At 28.4% G+C, this 26711-nt stretch overlaps 1 protein-coding gene and 1 long non-coding RNA gene across 3 annotated transcripts in view; one reads left to right on the top strand and one right to left on the bottom strand.

Annotated features, from left to right (window-relative positions):
- The window catches only part of LOC123266228 (RNA binding protein fox-1 homolog 2), a 177280-nt gene that overhangs the window by 133665 nt on the left and 16904 nt on the right, over positions 1–26711 (bottom strand). Inside the window, exons 1-2 of one of the 2 annotated variants that reach the window (XM_044730338.1) lie at positions 23707–23719; positions 18985–19126 (exon numbers count right to left, since the gene is read on the bottom strand). The gene's annotated coding sequence lies outside the window, so the exon portion shown is untranslated. Of the gene's footprint in view, positions 1–18984; positions 19127–23706; positions 23720–26711 lie in introns of those variants that run through there. The other variant, XM_044730337.1, reaches the window with a different exon arrangement.
- LOC123266230 lies at positions 13702–25829 on the top strand. Its single transcript, XR_006509732.1, has 3 exons — positions 13702–13810; positions 14427–14437; positions 25819–25829. It is a non-coding gene; the product is annotated as an uncharacterized LOC123266230 (long non-coding RNA).

Raw genomic sequence — 26711 nt, 5'->3', positions numbered from 1 at the left:
ATTGATAAAGGGGTAAGTGAATAATTTACTGTCCTAACAAATTTTAAAAGCAAAATTTGTTCCCGATGGAAAATAATAATTTGTGTTAGTCGAATACCAAAATCCAGGGCCATTAATTGGTATCGTAATTCAATTTTAATCTACCGCTGGTCTACATATAAATATTTCGGTGGATCGTTAATTGATCAGAATGTTCATTACCGTTGTATTTTAATTAAAAATCATTAATGCGGGCTATGAAATAATACTATACATCCTCTCTGTATATATTTATGTCTACCTATTGTATTGTTTTCGCAACACCGATCATTTTTATTTACAACGGTTGAGTTTACGCCCGGATGTTGCCAGCATCAATTTTATTCACAAGCCAGAAAAGGTACAAGAGAAATGCACGCTGGGTTTTAAAAAAAAATATTAAAATAATATATATAACTACACACATATGCCTGCGGCTATGTAGCATTACCAAGATTACATGAACTTTTTTTTTTTTAAGTTATATACAGTCTCGGGAAATTCGGGAAATAAAAATCCTGGGAAATTATACTACCAGTTTTTCAATATACTTCGATGTTTATATCTATAAATGGGTACTTTTTAAGCGAAGAGATTAAATTTGTGGTTTTAAAAAAACATTTATTTACTACCGATATTTCATTTAATTTTTCATTGCCGTTTGTGGGTGTATTTAAAGCTAGTAATTTTTTTTTTAATCCAAGTTATTTACTTTTTTACAGAGTGTTTTAGTATAAATTTCAGTCGCGACTTAATTCATAACTTTTATTTAAAAATAAGTTTTTAATTCTAGCGAATAAGGCTTTCGCCTGCATATAGGCGTGTTGGTGCAACGAACAAAGTGTGTGTGCCAATACACGAGTGCGGAAAATCTTATTAACTCTGTTCAAACATAAATTTATATAATTAATACAATACTAAGAACCTTGCAGTCACTATGTGACTTGTGAATTATAAATAAATAAAATTTTGCTTTATTAAATAATTAATTTTGTTAAATTGCTCTGTACTTTCTTAAATATTGTTCTTTTTAAAGATATAAGCTCATCCCGATGTTACACTCATCAAGAGCTTTCATTTGAGTACCCACATGCATTTTTGATATATTTTTCATATATACATATATATAATATATATATAAATATATGAAAAATTGATGTGGGTACTCAAATTAAAGGTATCGATGAGTGTAATATCGGGGTGAGCTTATATCTTTAAAAATGTCAATAGTTCACAAGATATTCGTTAAATTACACTGTACTTTCTTAACTATTGACATTTTTAAAAATATAAGCTCATCCCGATGTTACGCTCATCAAGAGCTTTTATTTGAATACCCACATGCATTTTTGATATATTTTTCATATATACATATATATAATATATATAAATATATGAAATCCTTTAGTAAAAAGTTGATGTGACGTTTTCATTGTTGTCGCTTTTTGTTGCCATGGTAATCGTAGCTATGGTAACCGTTGCTATGATAACCGTTGCTATGGTAACAGTTGCTATGGTAACTTTTGCTATGGTAACGGTTGCTGTGGCGAATTTTTTCCATGAAAATAATCATAACTTTTATTAAAAAGTTGATGTGACGTTTTCATTGTTGTCGCTTTTCGTTGCTATGGTGACCTTTCTTGGCAATTGTTATCATAGCAACGGTTACCATAGCAACTGTTACCATGGCAACGGTTAAATATTAATGAGTAAAATTTGTAAAAATATTGATTAATTAAATTGGTGATAATAAATACTTTGACAGAAGCGCGCAAAGCGCGTTCGATTTTCTAGTATATAAAAAATCGATGTGGGTACTCAAATGAAAGCTCTCGATGAGTGTAATGTCGGGGTGAGCTTATATCTTTAAAAATGTCAATAGTTCACGAGATACAAAGTCATTTCTTAATAACTATGTATCTAAAGATCTATGCAAGACACTAAATTTCACTAGAAAAACCGATTTTATCATATGACTATCCTGGATAAAAAATTTCTATTCTTTTAATAATATACATAATTAATAAAATATTTTGCTTAATTGATTCTTTTTATGACTATTAGTAAATTATTAGATCGATTGCAAAAAAATAAAATAAATAAAAAATTTATTCCTTGAATTTTATCCCATTGCACGTTTAGACTAAATGATAATTTTATTATAAAAGAAATTAAGTTGTATAATAACACAAAGCGTAATTATTATTAGTTTTCTTTCTCTTTAATGTCACGGCATAAACTCACACAACGGACTTTAATTGCATCTCGATAGAGTGGTCGTTTTCTCATCGATCGATTCCACCGTGGACTCATGTGTAGGACTATTACGTTGTATATAATAGTAATAGTGTACAGAGACTGAACGAGAAGAAACGATGGCGATAAAAGGAGAGAAAGGAAGGCGGAAAGAAAGTTTTTAAAAAAAAATTGCTCCGTCACTTGTATGTTTTCTAGTGTTTACGATCAAGTACAACGAACTTAGCGTGACGCTCATCAATTATTTATCGACGTAATTTATGTTCCTGTCTAACTTTGGTCTTAACACTCCACAACGTACTAAATCTTGGTGCACCTTGCATCAACATTTTTCTTACTGGCTCTAATATTTTTAACAATTTAATATTTTTTTTTATCTTTTTTTATTAAATTTAATCAATCAAAAATAGACTCATAAATTTTCTGGATATTTTTTAAGCTGTTTTTATTTTATAGGTATTTATTTTTTATACTACTCATTAAAAAGTATCAAAAAAAATTTTTTTATTTAAAAAAAAAAAGTTTCAGATTTGAAAAAATCTAATTTTTGATAAGGCTTAAGAAAAAAAAAATTAGGAAAGCGGTTGACCCTAAAGGTCATCCCTGCAACTTCCCGCTACTTTTGTAAATAAGCGCTCAAAATTGCACTTATTACGTTTTTGAGCTCTTCAAGCTCAAAAATATAATTTTCGTGTAGTTTTGAGCTCTCCGAGCTTATAAGTCTAATACACGTTTAATAAAACACTATTTTTTGAATTTCCAAACCACAATAACTTTTGAATGAATGAACCGATTTTCATGCGCTTGGCGGCATTTGACGCAGTTTTTCAGATTCTATCATATATTTTCAAACACAAATTGATCAGACCAGAAATTTCGGTGTTATTCGAAAAAAACACTTTTTTTCGATTACTTTCGTCAACGATAACTCAGGAACGAATCAACCGATTTTGACCAACTTGATGGCGATCGACGTGGTTTTTTTATGTTAAGAGCTGATTAGTTTTTAGAATTGATCGGTCAAGCCGTTTGAAAGTTATTAAAAAAAAACCACATTTGAAAAAATTTTTTTTCGCAGTTTTCTAAGATTTCTCAAAATCTATCGGTCCGAATCAGTCCAACTTGTATTCAAAATCTAAGTTTAGTCAAACCCTTTTGAATGGCACCAACCGGCGATCAAATCGGTCAAGCCATTCAAAAGTTATGAGAGGTTTACACGCCACACACACACACACACACACACACTATCGCGGGAATAGTCAGGGAAGCTTCCTAGGACCTCAAAACGTCGAGATCTGATGGAAACTCGATTTTCGAAAAACGGGGTAAAAGCAATAACTTCCCGATTTTTGAAAATTTTCAATTTTCTTAGCGGGAAGTTAAAAATATTTACGCTTTTGATATTGAATTTTATAAAATATTTATATATTTTAAAAAATAAAAAAAATGAAACTAAATTTAGAATTTATTTTAATAAAAGTAAACGAGAACGCTAAGACCGCAAAATATAAAGGAATATAAAGAAGGAAATCGTTAGTCACCGTAAATTGTTGCATTATTATTTTTTTTTTTTTTTTTTTTTTTTTCCAGCAGACCTCAGTTACTTGATAATGAGAGAGTATCGACTGTAGTGAAGCAATGCGGGACGACGAAAGATCAGATAGCGCACTATTTAGATATAAAACTTTAAATTCAGTTTCGTTTTATTTTGTTTGTTCTGTTGTGAAAGAAAAAAAAAGTAAAATAAAATGAAGAAGAGTGAAAAAAGTGGAATGAGTGTGAACGGTGAGATAATTGAGAGTAAGGCAAGCCGATGCTTTGCGATTGTGCTCAACAAATTGCTGATTTTACCCTCAATCTACCCTAGCTCAGAAATGAGAAATTCACCCGGGTAATTTTATCCACCAGTGATTTCTTATTTCATTCAATTTCTTCAATTTTTATTTTAAATAACGTCTTGAATAATTTATTTTCTTTATACCTATATATTTAAGATTTATTTTTTAACAGAGGACTTAGTGATGAAAATATCCTATCATTTCATATTTATAGATATTTGTGTAGTCAATTATAAAAACTCAGTTTAAAAAAAAATTGAATTATTTTATAGTTTTATAAAACAATTATTTATTTATTTATGAAATAAATCCAATTTGAATTATTTTATTCATATACTCAGGTAAATATTTACTTATTTTGTTTCAATAGTCGCATGAAACAGCCTTTATACTACTTGACAAGGGAAAATAATTACACCTTTACAAAGTTTTGTAAATTAAAACCAATAAAAAGAGCTTAATAATTTATTTTTAATATAAATTTAATGAACAATAAATTTTTAGTAGTTCAAAGTGAAAAAACGTTGAAGGTTTTTAATTATTTACTTCACTGTCTTTTAATTCTCTATCTCTAGATACATAATTAAGAAATGGCCTTATATCTTGTGAACTATTGACATTTTTAAAGATATAAGCTCATCACGATGTTACACTCATTGAGACCTTTCATTTAAGTACTCACATCAATATTTCATATATTTATATATATTATATATATGTATATATGAAAAATATATCAAAATTCATGTGGGTACTCAAATGAAAGCTCTTGATGAGTGTAACATCGCAATGAGCTTATATCTTTAAGAACCTCAATAGTTAAGAAAGTACCGAGCAATTTAACAAAAGTCATTATTTAATAAAGCAAAATTTTAATTATTTAGAGTTCATAAGTCACGGCAGTCACATATATAGTGACTGCAAAGTTGCTAGTTATAAATTAATAAAAATTCATAAGTTGATTATTTTGATAGGATGCAATTTTTTTCCATTTGATCATTTAATTTGATATTCATTTTCTCTAACTTTAAAAAATTAAAAAATAAGAATAATTGTAATCGGAAAAATTTAATTTACTTTTCACAACAATTCTACTGGATAAAGGTGTCAAACCCAGAGACATAAGTTCGCCTGACCGGGCTTTTGCAAGCATTTCTGTGAGAATCGGGGAAGTTGGTTTCTGGCCGCGAAGGCGAACAAATGGAATTGCCATCCAGTTGTAAAGAGGATAGAAAAGCAAATTAAGAATAAGGTTTAATAAATAAAATCGCGGTACTTGAGCACTCCAGTCAAGCGTTGATTAAAAATTATAAGTATAAAATACTCCTATCGACAGTCAATTCAATACTCGGTATTATAGGTACGCTAAAAAAAAATTAACTTAAATCGAGAGAAAAATTCTTGAACCAAGAAAATAATTTTTAAGAGTTTTATTGTCTTGAATTAAGACGAAAAATTTAGGTTTAAGAATTTTTTAACTCAAACTAATTTAACGTGTTTAAAAAAAAATACAATGAAAAAAAAAATTATTTAAAGTCTACATAATAAAAATAAGCAATAACAGTTGAAAAAAAAATTAACTTGAATCAAAAGAAAAATTGTTGAACCAAGAAAATAATTTTGGAGTTTTATTGTCTTGAATTAAGACGAAAAATTTGAGTTTAAGAATTTTTTAACTCAAACTAATTTAACGTGTTTAAAAAAATACATTGATAAAAAAAATTATTTAAAGTCTTAATAATAAAAATAAGCAATAACATTTGAAGCAACGAGATCCTTACCAAGAAAACTATCAGAAAGGAAAGCATGTTTGTGTTTAAATTGAATTGTGTCGGCACGTTTTTCCTTTTTCGCACGAGTGAATAAATGTCCCTTCTAACGATCACAAACGAAACGAAAAATTTTAGACTGACTAAAGAAAGACAAAACTTTTCCGTATTTTTCATCATTTTATTATTCTTTTATTCATGACAACATCTCGGTGCATCTGGGTACTTTATTTCTGTATCTAGGTTTACGAAAGTAACGCAGAATCGTCGAAGGATAGATGCGACAAGCGGCAGGCGGTAACCAAACGAGAAAAGAGAAAACGGTTGCTATTGTTCCGTGAAACACCGTGCGACTTTTTCCACTCTTTTGTCTCTTGTACATTTTCCCCCATTTTTTATTCCTATATTTTTGTTCTTTCCAAATGCACTCATTCTCTTATTGTACATACATATGTATACGAATGTCCTCTACCACAAACCTCTCAATACGTCGACTTTACACTCACTATAAATTGTCTTCTCTACCGTACTCACTCAAGGGCTTTTCTCTCATACCATTACATATTTTTACGTGTCTTTTAGTTTCAAAACTAAAATAAAAAATAATAATCTAAGTGCTGAGACAGTGCACTTATAATAAAGAAAAATTTCGTCTGCTCGTATTATTTCGGCTAGAATATTCGTATAGTGTGTTAACGTGATAAAAATTTTCAAAACGACAATCGATAGTCTCTTTTTTCTTTTGCGACCAAATATAAAGAAAGAAATATAAAAATAAAAGGATAAAAACTTGAGGTAGACATTTTTAAAATAAGAAAAACGAAAATGATATTTAGAATTCCAGGCATCACGTTGAGTAACTGACAATTCCATAACAGTGGAAATTTACTTTCCAGTAAAATAAAAAGTTGGAAATTGTACTAGAGAAAGCAATATTCAAATAGACAGACAGTTTCGTTTGTAGTATTTTAAATAAAATGAATCTATTAAAACTTTAATTATATTTTTTATAGTGATTTTTGGAGAGTAAGTATGTTTAAAAAAAATACCATTTTCAGAAAGAATAACAATAGAAGTTAATAAAATAAAGTTTTATTAATATTTAAAATTCTAACAGCTCAAATTCTATCAGCTGAAATTTAGAGCACTTTGCGTTTTAAATGGACGGAAAGTTCCATTTTGGCAATTAAGAAAAAAATTGTGCGTTTTTTGTGATAAATTTAAAATATTAAGGTAAAAGCCCCAATAGATGATCACGTACCAGTATATGATCACTCCATGTATTTATATATCTATATTCACAAATATAGGTATACAAATACATGGAGTGATCATATACTGGTACATGATCATCTATTGGGGCTTTTACCTTAATTAAGGTTAGAAATTTTTTAATCAAAATATCAAAATTTTGGCTTGAAAAATTATAGAGAATACACAGAAAAAAAAATTTCTTGCACCAAGAAAATTTTAAACAAGAAAAAAGTTATTTTGTAGCAAGAAGAAATTTTCTTGGCTCAAGAAACTTTGAATTCATTCAAGAAATTTTTAATCTTCTTTTATATTTTTTTGAGCCGAGAAAATTTAAGAATTTTCTTTTTCAGTGCATCAAAAAATATCAAAAACTGTGTGAGTAATGCAGACGGTGCCGAAAAAAGTAGTTTAAAGATTAAAATTAAAGAGCGTAATTTTTTTTTTCAAAATTATGAACATATCGATGGTTTTCTGACGCAACTTCGTATCTCAAAAATGACAATTTTAGCGATGAGGTGAAAAATAGCTTATAAAAAAATATTCATCTTAAAACAATATTTATCAATAGTATTTTTCAAAAATACTATCGTATTTGTTATTAATCTGATTAATATTTTTTTTCAGTAACATTTATAATTAATTTGGAAATATTTAAAAAGAAAATGTATGATTATCTAATCTTTACTGACTTATAAAAATTGTACAAATTGTAAAATTAATAATTATGTTTAAAATTGCATTACTTAAATCTTAAATTAATCTCAAACTAATTTTAAATCTTAAATCTATACCATTCTATGATGTTATAACTTGTAAAAATTTACATTGAATCTTTGTATTATTGTTACTATATTATACTATGTATACATTGCTAAAATATTTAAAAATATAAAAAATGATTTTTTTTCTTTTAATTAATTGGTTTAGAAATTAATTAAAAAAACTGAAAATGTTAAAATAAGAGTAAAATCTAGAATAAAATTTTTTTTATATATTTCAGCGTTTTAAATATATTTTTTTTCTTTTCAGTGCAACACTCATTATTAAATGAATAACCACATACGACGTTCGTTGATTTAAAGCTCAATAAACATGTGAAATAACCCTTAAGTCGTCCTGTATCTATTAAAGTGTCTAAAAAAATACAAAAAGGAAAAAACGCGAGATAAAAAATATAATTAAAAAAAAAATAATAACACAAAAGTGTAAGGAAAAAAAAAAGGGGAAGCATGAAAAGTATGGATGTCTGCATAAAGCTTGGTTCCATTTGTTTGAGTCTACGCACCCAGTACCAAGTTCGTTTCATTCCGTAGCACCATTCGTAGCGGTCGGCACAAACAACGCTGCTAAAAGTGAAAAGCAAAAAGAATGTCCCCTTTTGTCTCTTGTCTGTCGGCGATCCCGTTTTCTCACCCTGTCTAGCTCTCTTATATTCCGCATAGATCTTTCTTTATTTCTTCCCAGCAAGCTTATATATTTCTCTGTATATATGCATGCGCATCCCTGATAGAACTACGACCACCACCAATCCTTTTAATCCATTCCGTCAGAGGCAAATGAACAGTAGATAGATGCTAATGTGGACAAAGCTTTGCGATCTCTTTCTTTACTCTTTGTTCCTTACCATTCTCATCTCTGCTAACTGCCACTCAACGCCACCAAACCAATAGTTGCCGAGTTAATAAATTAGTGCGCAAAAATACTGTAGTTCTCGTTTGAAATAAAGAAAAAATAAATTGCGTCTTACAGCGATAATTAAATAAATAAAATAAAAGTTTGTACATAGAAAAAAAATTTATTAAACTTAAACTAATAAATTCTTCTTCGCTTAAGTAAATTTTACTTAATTCAAGAAAATAAAACCTTTTTAAATTATTTTCTTGGTTCAAGAATTTTTTTCTTGATTCAAATTAATTTTTTTTACAATGTAACTTAATTGTTTTGTTGTAATATCACACAAAAAAAAGTTAACTATATTTTGATCTTCAAAAATTTGTTTTTGAACTAAAAAAAAGCTCTATTTTTGACCTTTAAAAATGTATTTTAAATTAATTGCATTAAAAAACTTTGAGAAAATAATATTATAAATAAAGAAAATTAAACAGTTGAAAACTTTATAAAAAAAATGTTTTCTTTAAAAAATATTCAAGAATTTTGAGTTATAATTTTAGGATAATAAATAATAACTCCTAAAGAACCAGTTCACGCTCGTATTGTATAATAAATTGAATTTGTAACTGAGGATTTAAGAGTCTAGAGCTTATTCGTTATTTTATTTATTCCACTAGGACGTTTATTCGACGTCGTTATACTGTCTGGTGGATTTTCCTCCCACACGGTTACTTTTACTCGTTTATACATATTTGTTTTCTCTCGTCCAGTTTCATACGATATATTCTCTTCAATTTGTATAGAGCGTAGAGAATCAAAGGAACAAGCGAAGAAGAGACAGAGAAAGATAGTGGATATATGTTGCAATTTATCGATACATTATGACCGGGCTAAAGTAGAGATGATAGTTTGCATTTTCTGGTTTATGCTCTTCAGATGGATATATTTTTTCATGTCTGCTTTATTTATGTTCATCTGTTCATTTGTTAGCTGAACAAATTGATTTTAACAGTAACAAAATACTTTGAGTAAGCTAATGTTGTACCGAATTAATATCAGTAGCTTACTGCAGCTAGTACAGCGGTTGTAAACTTTAAGTAACTAAATATGAGAAACTTATTGTATCAGACTTAAGACGAGCACAGTGCGGGGGAGATCACACTGTGTTGGTAATCTACAACTAAGCGAGCATTGCTGTTTACAAAAGAGTACAAGAGTTAATGCCTTGTCGCGCTGTATAGTGTAACCTGGAGTTTCGAGTGCAGAATATTGAATGTAGAGCAGAAACGGTCATTAATTGTGGCGAGCATTAAATCCGCGTACGTCGATAGGGGATATCCAGCAGGTGCACTCCAGACCTCACGTGATCCTCGATGTAGCCGGCCCTTAATATCCCCCGGCTTTGACTGACCCTAAGTGCATGCACAGACCAAACCCTCGACAATTAGTATGTGTCAAAGATTCTGTTTGAGACAGCGCACATCAAGTAACCAACCCTATGATAATCACTTGTATAATTATTTATTAATATTTCCCACTGACACAAATCACTTTATTCACTTCAATCATTCTTATATTAATAGACTAGTCACTTTATTTTTGTTTAAAGTTATTAATAAAAAATGGTTACTAATTAGAAAAAGTTTAATCGGTTTTTTTCATCTACCACATCTGACGTTTTTAATTTAGACCGTAAAATTATGTATATAAAATTATCATTATATATTAAAGATTAATTGACCGAAAATATATCTGCCAAGTGTGAACAGTTTAAAAAAATATTTTTTTTCCTCTTTTGTTCGATTATTAAATGTAACAGTGAATTATTTAATAGCTGAAAAATGTGCTTTTTAATTGCTGAGGTATTTTTCTGTTCTTTAAAAACTATAGTTTTAGAAAAAATATCTCTTTCACAAAATAATAAAATTTTGCTTTACTAAATAATGACTTTTGTTAAATTGCACTGTACTTTCTTAAATATTAACGTTTTTAAAGATATAAGCTCATCCTGATGATATACTCATCGAGACCTTTCATTTGAATACCCACATGATTTTTTTTATATATTTCATATATATATATATGATATTTATGAAATATATAAAATATATGAAAAATTGATGTGGGTACTCAAATGAAAAGTCTCGATGAGTGTAACATCGGGATGAGCTTATATCTTTAAAAATGTCAATAGTTCACAAGATATTTGGTTAAACTGGACTGCACTTTCTTAAATATTGATGTTTTTTAAGATATAAGCTCATCCCGATGTTACACTCCTAAAGAGCTTTCATTTGAGTACCCACATGCATTTTTGATATATTTTTCATATATACATATATATAATATATATAAATATATGAAAAATTGATGTGGGTACTCAAATGAAAGGTCTCGATGAGTGTAATGTCGGGGTGAACTTATATCTTTAAAAATGTCAATAGTTGACAAGATACAAGGTCATTTTTTAATTATGTATCTAGAGATAGAGAATTTTCAAATGCAGCCTAAATAATTATAATATGAAACCCTGAAAAGGCACAAATTCAAGTCAAGACCTTTGCAATGACACTAAATTTCACTAAAAAGACCGATTTTATTGTATGACTCTCCTGGACACAAAATATTTTTTATTCTATATAATAATATAGATAACAATCCTCTAGTAATTAATTAATTCAAAAAAACTGATAGCTAAAAATAAAGCAATAATACTTAAAATTACACAACTTTATTAAACTAAAAATTATTTGCAGATAATTAAATCGCAAGTCCGTTATAATTAAAACTATGGATTATTGCTTTTGTGTTGAAAACCTTCACAAACATTTACTGAGTAGAGCTATTACTGGAGAATATTCACAAAGGATACATAATCTGCAATACCTCGAGTTGCCTGGCATGCAAATATTCGTAGCTCACGAGTGGCATTTCCACTGACTCTCCTGTAAGTCATACAGAGCTTGATGTGTGTTACCACTACTGCTTACAGTGTGTACACCATCCTTTCCAATTCCATTACATGTATCCTTAAACCTCGGTAGCGGACTAAAGAACCCTAAACTAACTAAAACCTCTTTCTCGCACTTTTGAGAGGCATTTCCGACTTGACGTTCGCTCTATATATTAAGAGTTTTCATGGAAGTTTGCGTGTCCCGGATGCTTCTTCAAGACGCTTTCCTTCACGTTCAATCTTTCCATCTCTATTCAATCTCTCCTTACATCGTCCTTATGTATTTGTAGACTCCTTGCCTATCTTTGGCAATACTCGAGTAACCTGAGTATAAGACCTAGAGGAATCTAGTAAGATAAATGTGTCCCAGTTGTTTACACACCAAAGAGAAAAATCGAAATTTATATATATGCCTCCCTCTAATCTTTTGCTTTATTTAAACTTTACTAATCTTTTTATTGGATTTAAATTTTAGCATATGTCTTATAATTTTATGTAACTTTTTAGCGAGTAAAATTTTTTTAGAATATTTATTTATCTAATAAAAAAAATTATTCTTTTTTTTTAAATTAAATTTTGTTAGATAAAAATTTTTTCAAAAATTGAATTTTTTTTTAATTGAATTTTTGATAAAAAAAAATTAATTAGTTCTATTAAAAAAATTAAAACTCTTCAATAAAAAATAGATAATAATTTAACTTTATAATAAAGCACTTTGCTGCTATAAAAAAAAATCCACAAGTATTTTTCCCAATAATTTATTTCCAATAATATCCCAATTATTTTTTAAAATATAATTTTAAACATCTTAAATGGCACGTGAGCTAAAATACAAATACAAAAATATCTATAGATATTTATTGAATATCTACTGTAGTTGTAAGGGTTGTAGTTGTGTATTTGTAGCAGCACTCGTTTGACTCTAATTAGCCGATGGGTCACAAAGCCACGATACCATTATCGGAACGAAGCTACCCTGAGTTAGTTGAGTGCACGATATTACAGTATTCACGAGGAAGCTACCGACAAACATCGTTAAAGCTGCTGTACTTTCAGTACCACTAAAGCTCCCCTCCATCGATTTCCACATTACAATCTTTTTTTCTTTTTTATTCACGAGAATACTTTTTTAAACACCAGAAAAATACTTTTTTAATGAGCGTTTGTGTACTGACAATAAGTGCAATGTCGCACTATTAAAATTTGTTTTTATATCCTCTAATAGATTAAAACCATTCTGGCATTATTTGAAGCTTAACTTTTCCTTTTATTTGATGATGAAATTGAAAAAAAAAAATAATTGAAAATTTTGATATAAAATTTATATTTTTAGATAATGTCAAATTGATAAAAAAAATATTTTAAATATATAACTAAAAAAATATTACAATTTTTTAAATTTCATAATAAAAATCAGTAATAAAAATTGACGAGAAAATACTTCCGGTTAATTAAAATTGATGTAATAGATCAATCGTTATTACATTTGTAGTAATTAATTGTTGGTTATACATTAGTGCCCCAAATACACTGCACTAAATCACAATAAACTTGTACATTTGTATGTAAATTTGTATCACTCGCTTCTCTCTTCTGCTGAGTAATTAATAACCAATTCAATTCACCTGATATATTGTATATTTCACGCCCGAATATTTTCATTACCTATATTAAACCATAATTTAATAAATTTAAATAATAAAAACCTAAAAAGGTTCAATATAAAAATTATAACAAATAAATTTACTCTTAATTCGTTAACAAGTAATTTTTCCAAGTAAAGTAATCAATTATTTAAAAAATTTGTAGAATTAAAAGTCCACTATTTTTTAACTTCCGCAAAGAGAAATTGATTTCGGTCCTCTTTTTTACGGTCAATAAATAAAAATTAACCTAATTTTTATTGTACACTGAAAAAAAAATTAACTTGATTCAAGAGAAAAATTCTTAAACCAAGAATATAATTTTGAAGAAGGTAATTGTCTTGAATCAAGACGAAAAATTCTTGAATCAAGTAAAATTTCCTTAAACCAAGAATTTTTCTACTCAAATCAAGAATATCAAGTTCTTCAACATTATATACTTTATTCAAGTACATTTTTTTCTGTGTAGTTTTTTTATTTTCTAAACGAGCAATTAAAAAGTCAGTTGTAAAAAAAACGGCTGTCCAATTTCAAAACACAGTAACTAACATTTAAAATTTTTTTTTATTAATAAAAAGTTTTCCCGCCAAATTGATGACAAATTTGATTTATGAATAGAAAATACTTAAACATAAATATTTTTAAGAAAAAATACTTGAAATTAAGGTCTAAAAGTTGTAAAAATGCAGCAATACTAAAAAAAATCAGGTATAAAAATTTTGCAGTTACTGTGTTTTAAAATTGGGCAGCCGAAAATTCAATATGAATTGCAGTTGTCTATAATATGTATCTAAATTAAAAATTTCTGTTTAGTTTATATTAAACACATACAATTGAGTTTAATCGTAAAATAAAACAAAGCCGAAGATTCGACAGTTGAACTAAAATGTACTTTCTTCTCTCTATTTGCCCAGTTTATATGTTTTATCCAGAAAGTTAACTTTAGAAATTCCAAAGACCATCGGAGAAACGACAACAACAGAGCTAAAAGATTCAAAGTTATGTAGTCATGTTTCACTAGTAAATTCAACTCAAAACAAGTCAAAGAAAAATAAGAATTCATGGTCAAAAAGTTTTTTAAAAGAAAAAAAAAATGTCTTTTTTAATGATCGCCATTGTTAGTAATTTTGAAATACAAATTTAATTAATCCTACAAATAAAATCAAACAGAGAAAGTTACCTGTTTTAAAAAATTAATCAAGCGAATCATTTAATAATTCAATTGAAAAGTTATTTAATAACTATAAAAAGTTATATTGAGTTAATCACGTACCAGCTGGAACTTTGTAGTATTTAATAGATAAATAAAAACAAAAATATCAGTAATAAGTTATCAAAGGTTAAATTTAAGTTGGTAATTTACTGGCTTATTGACAAAACTAATAACAGAAAAATGAAAAAAACCGGTGAGTGAAAATGCGTGGGCAATACACGAGAGCAAACGTCAACGGAATAATAAGTGCCCTAGGAAATCCGATGGCTCTTGGTTAGTAATAGAAGGACCGTAAGAAAACGTCAAGGAAAATTAAGGAGCGAGGCGGACCGGCAAAATACGTCGGGTAATGGAAACGTAAGAGGTTTGCTTTGCTTTACTTATTCTCAACTGGTACCAAAGAGAAAAGAGAGTAATAGTTAGAGTAAGCAGTACCTCAAGTAGAAGAAAACAAGAAATAAGAAAAATTTAGGTGTCTAAAGCCTTTTTTAATTTTGTTTTTCTTTAGCTTTACAAAGTTATTATTTTCGTAGAATTTACTTTATTTTTGTTATGATTGAAACATTTTTCTTTCTTTTATTAACAAGTTACGAATTTAATTTTTATTGTCAGAATTTTATTAGTTTCATTTTTTTCCAGACAATACTCAATATAAATTGGTGTTTAAGATTAAAGTTCATTATTTTAAACATTATCCTCAATCCAAAGTATAAAATTATTAATATGATATAAATGTTAAATTAATGGCGAGCAAGAGATGAATTATTATCGTGGAGTATCGATTGATACATATGAAACATATAATAATTAAATTTTTGATGATTGACATTAAAGCCGGATAAAAGCTTGGATGATATAAAGCGAAATTCACGAATCACGAGTACGAATTTGTGTAAATGTTCGAGGAAGATAATAAAGTTTGTAAAGAAGTGTACGGGAATATTTATGGTAAATTTTCGCTATTTTTTACATAGTAAAAAAATTTACAATACAACTATCCTGATTCTAAACTTAATTACACTTTTATTAATAAATATTTCCAAATATTTTAGACGAAAAAGATGGCGTTTTTTAAAAATTGTAAGCAAGTAGAAATTATTTTTTTCATAAGTATTTTAATATTTTTTTATACGTAATTTTATTGCCAAATTAAAAAAAATTTTTTTTAACGAAAAATTAACAACTTTTATATTTTAATTCCTTAAAGGTTTGTAATTTTTTAAGGAAAAATAGAACTTTTTAGAAAATTTCTTCATTAATATATCAAGTGGAAGGTTGTAAGAATTTTTTTATAGTTTATTAACCCCTCGAAAAAAATTTCAAAGGAAAGATTAATTAGCAAATTATCAAAGCGCATAAAATTAAGATTAATGAAAAAAATGTTTTCTTTTTTATTTTCAAACGTTAACATTTTGTAATCGATGAACGAAATTAATAATTAGAACGTTAATTAATGTAAATATTTGGTTTCGTTAAAATGTAAAGGCAATTATATCAAAAGAACACATCAAAGCACGAGAAACCCCAAGCGTGATTTACCTGCTTTGAGATAGTTTATACGATCTGTAAAAAAAGAGAAAAAAGATAAAAAATGAAAGACCGACAGAACATATAGGGGAAAAAAAACATCGCTCACATAAACTTCGTATTAGCGATAAATGGCTTACAGTGATTTGAATTAAATTTTAATGCTTGTACATCTCATTAAGACTAATTATAGAAGTTGTATGAATTATTCCTCAGATAATCTGAACAAGGTTAATTTTACTGCTACAATTTAAATTTTGAACTGTTTCTAAATTGAAAAATCTTTTGAATAATTATTTTAGAACAATTTCTCAATTTTAATTCTCTTGTCAGTTTTATCAAAATATTTTTTACGGAAGACAGAAATAGACAAAAAATTTTTTCTTAATAATTTAAAATCTTAAAATAAAATACAAAGCGTTAATCAGCATATTTATTGAAACAAGTAGAATTTATTGTAATGTATGTATTTAAATATAGCAAATAGTTAAGTTAATGAGATCCTAAACGAGTAGTAAATTAAACTGTTGACTATTTCACCCACGACACGATGAATATTCAAGTCTTCTTTGTTCTGCATAACTCAATTGGGCTAACTGGTTAAATTGATTTCCGTTCTTGTGGGTGACGAAAATTGAATTTCCCCGAGGATGTACCAGACAACGAAAAGTGACATTTACTCAATCCGCATTTTGTGTTGTCATTTTCTTATGAAGGACAGTCGACATTAGGTTATAATTCAAGACATCAAATATTTTATAATTATGAAGTTAGAATAAAATTTTAAAATAAATTAAAACCGTAACAATTGAAACAACTTTTAAGCAAATGTGAACTGTTGGTAAAATTATGTACTATTTAACGATTAGAAGACAGCTAGAGAATGAAGAAATAAAGGCGAATGTTGTTGCAATACAAAGTGGAGATATATACACTTTATTCAACATTGACCTGTCGTTCTCGATGCATAAAATTAGGCATAGCAGCCAGTATAGTGTGACGTCAAGCTCGCATTAGATACGAGGCAGAACATAAAGGAAACTTGCTTCCAGTAAGTTGAGAACTTCCTTTCGTGCAAAAGATATACGCTCGATTCCTGTGTATTGTAATAGCTAGCATTACACTTTCGTTCTGCAGATAATCTAGTCTGAAGAAATAATCCATGAATTTCTTATTATAAATAATACTTTATAAGTTAAAAAAAAAAAAAGAAAAAAAAATTTTCTTCAAAATTGCAAGCTTGATAATTATTGTTATTTATTATGACTCACGATTAATTTCTACAATTTTGCAGATATATATCCTTAGTGTAACTACGATCATAGAATGATCTGCTTTATCCGATCGTAAAACTGAGCACAGTCAATATAAATATTTATGTTTAGAAACTCATGACTGTAATTTAATAGAATTAGAATGTTTGATATTTTGTAGAATTAAAACAAGCTATAAATATATGTTAGGCTAATAATGGATAAGTTAATAGCACAGACAATACAGTCGAATTTATTTGATAAAATATCTTCAATTTACTTAAAAGCTCACTGTATCGAAACACAAATCATGTGAAGTGAAGTAAACGTAATAACTATTTAATTCAGTTAAAATAACAACAATAAATGAAACATCTCTTTATTTATTAAATCGAATTTAAATATTTAAATTGACAAAGACAAGGTACTTAAATAACAAATGTTGGCTTAAAAGTAACCACCATAAAAACAGATTTATAAGTTTAAACGTGAAGAAAGTTTCAATAGAAAAGGGAAATTAGTAAATCATTCGTCAGACAGTTGTGTTTGAAAGTATATGGCCTTGAGATTTCGGAAGAACTTAAAGTTACTTCAAAGTACAGATTTTTATTTCAAACTTTTTATTCGCTCAGTTATTCTACTTAATTAAATATTTAGATAATAATAGTTGTGAAAATATTTAACCTATCCTTTAGAAATTGTAGTGAACAAAGAAGTTTACGCTTATGCTCTGTGTGCGATAAATGACTTGTCCGACTTATGAAGTTCTGATTCGTTCGATACCTATACTACCGAAACGATTTTTTCGAGCCAATTGTTTATAAGAATTTTATTTTAGTCTGCAATAAATTTTTTTTTTTAGCAATACAGATCAAAGTCATCATTTCTTTTCCAGTTGGACAACTTTAATTGAAGTTATAATAAGAAATAGTAATATGAAATAACAATAATACTTCTTCCCAGACCCTGAAAGTATATTGATCTTTATTTTTAAAAATAAAAAATATTTTTTGGTCTGATTGTTTTCTTGATGCTTATGAGCTTCTTTTGAAAGAGTTAAAGAATAATTGTTAGTTATAATTATCCGAATCCGTAGTAATAAGTCCGAAACTCAATTTAAAGTGTTAAAATAGACCGTGGAATGAGTGAGTGCAATTATGGGGGCAAAAGTTATGGGAGCAAGAGAGAAGAGAGAATAGAAAGCTTGGCATCCTCGAGATTGCACCACGTCGTGGAGTAGTCGTGGTATCCCATTGAAATTCCACGTGGCGACGAGCATTCGCAGCAAATCCGACATTCCCCTGGACTAATTTCATTTTCTCGTATATCCTTTATCCAACCCAGGTGAAAAGTCGGGATAGTTTTCATTGTAAGAATAAAAAAAATTACTAACGCTGCAGATTAAATAGCGAAAAATAAAAAAAATAATAAAATAGCAAAGCAAAGTGGTTTGAATTAATTTTTCGTCTGAACAAGTTTCAGACTCGACAAACAAATTCTTAACTTAGCTCAATAATTAATATTCGACTGTTTGATTTAGCGAAAGTTATTTTTACTCCTTTTCTCAATTATTTCATCCTCAAAGCTAATATTTATAAAAAAAAAGAAAGAAAATTAATTGTAAGAAAGCGTGATAGTCGGTCACTCACCTCGCGAAGATTAAATATTCCCAAACTGACTGTGACTGTGAACGTTTCTAAATGAATTAACCAGCTAGGTATACAGACAGGTGTGTTGTCACCACCAATACAAAAAGGGTGACTTCTTGCTTGATTGTCACTGTTTAAAAATCTAAAACAGAAAGTTATGTCAAGGTTTACTATTGTGTCTTTTATCTAAATCTTTATCGTCATTTATGTTTGTCACGAAGTCAAAAACTGTGAATTTAAATGTTTAGATCATTTTGTTAATCAGGAATATCTTTTACATACATTTAAAGGTAAAGTTGGCTGCTTTAAGACGCACTCAACCCTTAAATAAAAACTTCTTCTTTAGAATTAAAAAAAAAATCGATTTATTTTAATATTATTAATTTTTTAATATTTTTCCGCATTTAAATTATTTATCAAAAATAATTATTCATTAAAATGCTTTTCAGGAAGAAATATGAAAAGATATAAAAAATATAAAATAAAAAAGGTAGTAAGTAATTTCAAAAAAATATTAATCACAATAAGGTAAATAAAATAATCACTTAATTAATTAAATAAAAATTTTATTTTTTTTCTACTACTCCTTGCAAGTCTTGTAAGTATTTATTAGACTCTTGAAATTAATTTTGTGACCTTAATATCCTGATAGAAAAAGCTTGGTAAGTCTTCTCTCTTGAAACAAAGACAAAGGAGTATAACTTTTTTTTATCCTTTTATTCATTTATTTATTTAATGACTTTTTTTTATGAACACGTCGATAGTTGAAACGTACAGAAAGACTTATTGGTTCAGCATCCTAACTTCAACGCTGGAACTATTTTTTATTAGAAAGCGCTGCAGCCTCACTTTAAGTTAGAAAAAGATTTAATACAGCATCGATTACACGTGAGAATTTTCGCGACAATTTTTCAATCTAATTTTTTGTATAAAAAAATTTCGAAAGAGTTTTTATTTTTGTAATAATTAAGAGCGAAAAGCCAATAATGTCTATATAATTTTATTAATTATAGAAGATAATAATGTTGGAAATAATATAAAAAAAATATGGCGGGATAAAAAGAAAGTTAGCAAGTGTAATAGACATGTCAGTAGGATAATAAAATTGTAAAGTTTGGTGGGTAATAAAAAAGAAGAAAGGACAATAAAAAGGAAGAGTGATCCTCCGAAGAGTAGACAAGTGACTTGGAAACATCCGAAAGATGTTACATAAAACCTTTACACGAGCACCAGAGTCTGAACTCTCGATCAGTGTCGACACCATCTGGTACCCACCAGATCATGTCTTTGTCACCCCACCGCCCCTCTTTTAGGTTTATTACTCCGAGACAAGCTCTCATCGCAAAAACAACCCTTTAGAATAATTACCAAGTCCATTGCCATGTCGATTTTTAGCCTCAGATACTCTTAAAGAATTAAATATTAATTATTCTTAGTATTTTTTCGAGTTTATTTATTTTAATTCAAAATATTAATTATCTACAAAAATTTTTACTATGAATGCTGCCTATAGATTTTTACCGAGAAATAATGCCCTGCTAGGATCGATACTCGAGATACGGTGCTACTTGGTTGCAGGCCCTCGCTCCTTCTGTCTTTTGCTCTTCAAACTACCATTGAGAAACTTATTCAGACTATGGTCAGGGGCTTGTAAACTTGTAGGATATTTATACCCAGGTACACAAAAGCTTTAATGGACTGTGTGACTTGTAAATTGGTTCGCTCGGATAATCTGCAGATTTTGCCTGTTTCTCTACCTTTTGTTAACAATTTATACAAATGTTATGTCGAATTTATGAATTTATCAGTATAAATATTAGTTTGAGAGTGTAAATTACAAATTTTTTTTATTGTCATTTTTTATGTGACTTGTGAATTATTAATACATAAAATTGTAATTTATTAAATAATGATTTTTGTTAAATTGCACTGTAATTTATTAACTATTAACGTTTTTAAAGATATAACCTCATTTTGATGTTACACTCATCAAGAGCTTTCATTTGAGTACCCACATGCATTTTCATATATTTTTCATATATGCATATATATATAATATATATGAATATATAAAATATTGATGTGGGTACTCAAATAAAAGGTCTCGATGAGTGTAACATCGGGATGAGCTTATATCTTTAAAAGGGTCAATAATTCACAAGATACAATGTAATTTCTTAATTATGTTAAATTGCACTGTACTTTCTTAACTATTGACATTTTTGAAGATATAAGCTCATTCCGATGTTACACTCATCAAGAGCTTTCATTTGAGTACCCACATGCATTTTTATATATTTTTCATATATACATGTATATAATATATATAAATATATGAAAAATTGATGTGGGTACTCAAATGAAAGGTCTCGATGAGTGTAATATCGGGGTGAGCTTATATTTTTAAAGATATCAATAGTTCATAAGATACAAGGTAATTTTTTAATTATGTTAAATTGCACTGTCTCTTCTTAACTATTGACATTTTTAAAGATATAAGCTCATCTTGATGTTACACTTATCAAGAACTTTCATTTGAGTACCCAGATGCATTTTCATATATTTTTCATATATCCATATATGTGATATATATAAATATATGAAAAATTGATGTGGGTGCTCAAATGAAAGGTCTCGATGAGTGTAACATCAGGATGAGCTTATATCTTTAAAAATGTCAATAGTTCACAAGATACAACGTCATTTATTAATTATGTATCTTATTCTCTTAATAACATATATTATTAATTACAAACGAATATTAGCAAGAAAATTAAATAAAGATTCTCAAGGATTAATTATAATTATAGATATATTAAATAAGAGTCGTATTTCACCTGTAAAATGACGTCTAATGTCGTAACTAGTTATATCAAATTACTGAAACGCCATGTCGCAATATTATGATCCGGCTGATCTTCCTACTCTGCTAATCTCACCTTTCCAGATTCACCACCCGTTATTCTACGTATAAGCTATATATATATGATTTATATACGTACACCGTATATTTATCGAATTTAGTATATTCTCCGAGTTAGTACACCGTTTTACTAACCATCGTGCTTTAAGAAAAAGTGATGATAGTCATTGAGGTAAGGAAACAGCCAAGTCGGGGGTTAATCTCGCAGCGAGCCTTGTTATCCACGATCTTCTCGGTTATTGCACGTGAACTCATAGAAAGCTCGTCCAGACGACCGGGCAATTCCGAAGAGGATGAATAGAAAAGAAGGAATGAGATCTATATGATAAAAGGTATCAAGCTATAGATATAAAATTTTTCTTACTAAAAAAAAAAATAATTTGTAATTTCAAGATTTTAGTCATGGAATATTGCAATTAAAAGATTGAGATAATGAAAACTGCTTGAAGATTTGGGTTAACTTTATTCTTGAAAAGATGGAACTTGAGATTCTGAAATGAATTAAATTATCTCCAATAAAATTTAGAAATAATAAATAGTTCGTTTTTACGCGATGAATACAAATGCAAGTTTATTTTATTCAACGACTTTTTTTTTCTATTGTGAAGGTCAATAAATTCCGTAAGATATAATCAGCTTAGAAAAAAGTCTATTAATTTTTTTTAACGCTTTTTTGACGACTACTCTTTATAGCTGGTGGTATATCAAATGATGTTATCTATTCGTTTATTACTTGGAAAATAACATTAAGGTGTAACTATGTACATAAACCTATATTGATTATAATCATGGTTAGTACAATGAAGATCAATGTATTGTGGGAAATATAATAAAGTCGTAGATGGTAAATTGACATGTCAGTTTAATAAAAGGGCTTATTTATCATTAACGAATACCGATTCCGACATTTGATGAATTTATTCAATAAGGATCTTTTGTTACTGTTCAAATTTATGATTTACTCTAAAAAATGTTCTTATAATTTCAGCTATATAATTATTGATTGTTATTTATTGTGACTCACGATTAATTTCTACAATTTTGCAGATATACATCCTTAGTGTAACTACGATCATAGAATGATCTGCTTTATCCGATCGTAAAACTGAGCACAGTCAATATAAATATTTATGTTTAGAAACTCATGACTGTAATTTAATAGAATTAGAATGTTTGATATTTTGTAGAATTAAAACAAGCTATAAATATATGTTGGGCTAATAATGGATAAGTTAATAGCACAGACAATACAGTCGAATTTATTTTATAAAATATCTTCAATTTACTTAAAAGCTCACTGTATCGAAACACAAATCATGTGAAGTGAAGTAAACGTAATAACTATTCAATTTAGTTAAAATAACAACAACAAATGAAACATTTCTTTATTTATTAAATCGAATTTAAATATTTAAATTGACAAAGACAAGGTACTTAAATAACAAATGTTGACTTAAAAGTAACCACCATAAAAACAGATTTATAAGTTTAAACGTGAAGAAAGTTTCAATAGAAAAAGGGAAATTAGTAAATCATTCGTCAGACAGTTGTGTTTGAAAGTATATGGCCTTGAGATTTCGGAAGAACTTAAAGTTACTTCAAAGTACAGATTTTTATTTCAAACTTTTTATTCGCTCAGTTATTCTACTTAATTATATATTTGGATAATAATAGTTGTAAATATATTTAACCTATCCTTTAGAAATTGTAGTGAACAAAGAAGTTTACGCTTATGCTCTGTGTGCGATAAATGACTTGTCCGACTTATGAAGTTCTGATTCGTTCGATACCTATACTACCGAAACGATTTTTTCGAGCCAATTGTTTATAAGAATTTTATTTTAGTCTGCAATAAATTTTTTTTTTTAGCAGTACAGATCAAAGTCATCATTTCTTTTCCAGTTGGACAACTTTAATTGAAGTTATATTCAGAAATAGTAATATGAAATAAATTTTATATTATTATAACATTAATTATTAAATTATAATAGCGTTTTTGACAGTAATCGGAATAAAAGTAGTAAGGAGACCAAATGGAATTAAATATAACAAAAGTATATAAATCGTAAGAATATCAGTCTTAAAAATCACAAAATGTAAAAGGATAAATAAAGAAATAAAGCAATCTCCATCTAGAAATCATATTAAGCACGAGAAATAGTAATTTGTCAATGGGTTTAAATTTATAAGTCCTTAATTCTTATCGCTATCTGAGCTCTGACACAATTTGAGAGATTTTATTCTTTACTCAAAAGAATGTGCGAAAAAATATAATTCGAGTAGCGTCAGCGAAAAAAATTCCTGTAGCTTTTAAAGCCCCAACAAAGTTGTCTAAGTGGATCGCTAACCGATTTCGATTTCCCACCGGAAATTCTGATAGTAGCCCGGAGCGGTGGAAACGGATTAAAGATTCAGGTCGAATTGTGGCGTAGGTTGTGTGTTGTAAGTGGAGAGTGAAGGAAACGAATTGGGCTAGCTAGGGTAGAAGTATCACCATAGAGAGAGTGTCTGCTGTACAGAATTTATCTCACCAGGGAAACATGTGGGGAATGTATCTGCTTTCTCTCACGACAGACGAGTCCCTAGGAACATCTACTGGAAGTTGGATAAACAGAGTAGAAGTAGCAGCAGAACCAGAAGCAAGGAACCCAAAAGGGAGAAATGCAAACTGAGGAAAAGAATAACCGACCTCAAGGGATTTTGCTCACGTTAAACTCTTTGCTGGCGATTTTCGATACCCCACGGGCTCTCTACACTTCCATAAACTTCGCGGGTGAAATTATGGCCACCCGGTGCACTAAAATCGAATGGAATAACGAGATATCGTATGGGAGAAAATCCTGAGTAAAAAAAGCCCCATGATTTCCCCTTTAGTTTCATTTTTTTACGAAAAACAAACGAACGTGACGACGGATTAATGAATAGCATATATTTTCCCAATCATCGCTATTTACTTTATGAATAACTAATCCATGACGTTTAATTTCAAATTTCAATGAGCGAATTTAAATGTTTAAAATGCATGAGAATGATCGGATGTTTTATTGATTTGAATAAAATTAATTACCCTAATAGCCTTCGGTTGAATAAATTTGTTGTATGAATAATGTGTATATCTATCAAACGAACGAACCAGTATCTTTGAGCTCAACTTTGGCTATTAGTCCAGTAAGTTATCACAGAGCTACGGTGTTGCGATCCTAGTTAGAGCTCGGCGTTAAGGTCCAACTGATCTGTCCATGTATATGTGATGGAAAGGCTTTCAGACGGATGTTTCGGTATAGTACCAGACCTCGAATTCTAAACCAAACGATACATCACCCTGGGATCTCTCAAATAAGATCGACTCCCTTGAATCGAGTAACAAGCACTATTAAGTAGCTCTATTACCGTAGTAGCTTTGTCTATACCTATGTACGTTTCAAAGATCTTATTGAGAGTGATTCTTAGACAATTGGGGCAATACGAAGACTTGTCAGATATCAAGTCTTCTGGAAAGGAAATTCTTATGAAAATCGATTCTAGTCTGGGGTTATCTCACCACACTTCAGTTTGATATTATTGTCTACATGTCTGCTATTAATATTGTTACGAAAATAGCACGGATTATGTAAAACTAGATTGAATTGCAATTGGTCTGTGATTATAGAACCCTCTTGTATGTAATCACTCTAATCATTTAATTATTTAATTTATTGATACTTACACTGAAAAAAAAAAATTATTTTGATTTAAAAGAAAAATTTTTGAACCAAAAAAATAATTTTGAAGAGTTTTATAGTCTTAAATCAAAACGAAAAATTTTTTAATTAAATTAAGCCAAGGAAAATTTTGTAGTTTAAGAATTTTTCTACTAAATTGAGAAGGTATTCTTCAAAATTGTTTACTAGATTCAAGTTAATTTTTTTGAGTAAGAAAATTACAATTTTACTTAAAAAATTGCTGTTTTTTACTATATTTATATTCTGTGTACATCGAAAGTATTATTGTGTAAAAAATTTTATTTTTTACAAAAAAAAAAGTCCAAAAAAATTGAAAATAATGTTCAATTAAAAACAAATGTTAATTCACTGAAAAAATCAGAAAAATGAATTTCTACAAAATTATTTTCTTGATTTAAGTAAATTTTTTTTCGGTGTACTTTTTTTTTATTCATTACCTTTAGAATCACCTTGAATGGTATCTTATAGAAAATAATAGTCATATTTTTTGTTTCATTAAATTATAACTCTTAGAAAAAAAAATGAACTAATTTTTTGTGAATGTTTTAAGATGTATAAAAAAAATTTTTTTTACTTTCTTCTTTTGATTAATTATTAGTTGAAAATAACAGAACCATATTTTGGCTTTGAAAAAATATCGAAGAGAATTTTTCCGGCTTATTGAGATTTGGAAAAAATAAAAAAATTTCTTATTTTTTTGACTTGTAATAAAGACATGTATAGATATTGAAATTTTTTCTTGAGCCGCTTTCAAAATTCAGCATATGGAGTTTTCCTGTACCTCATAAAGTATGTCACATAACTCGAGATTAGCTTTTCGCTTCTTTGCTCTATATACTATTGAATAAAAAAATAAAATAAAAGATATTCAATATCACGATGATATTATCACCATCGACGTTGCAAAGAAAGCCGTTCTTTGAAAAATAAGAAAACATTCTTGACTTTTCCTCTAGGAAAGTATCCGAAAATACTCTCTTGAAACCTACTAAAAAGTTTTCATAACTGCCTTAGTAAAAGTGTGAAACTGCAATTTCGTTTCACGGTTCGTCTAAGTCGTGCTGCATAACCTCAGCTTAACC

This window comes from Cotesia glomerata, linkage group LG5, assembly GCF_020080835.1.
Source record: "Cotesia glomerata isolate CgM1 linkage group LG5, MPM_Cglom_v2.3, whole genome shotgun sequence".
In the NCBI taxonomy this organism is placed as follows: domain Eukaryota; kingdom Metazoa; phylum Arthropoda; class Insecta; order Hymenoptera; family Braconidae; genus Cotesia; species Cotesia glomerata.
Note: the sequence above shows the minus strand (reverse complement) of the source record. Positions and strands in the feature narration are given on the sequence as shown.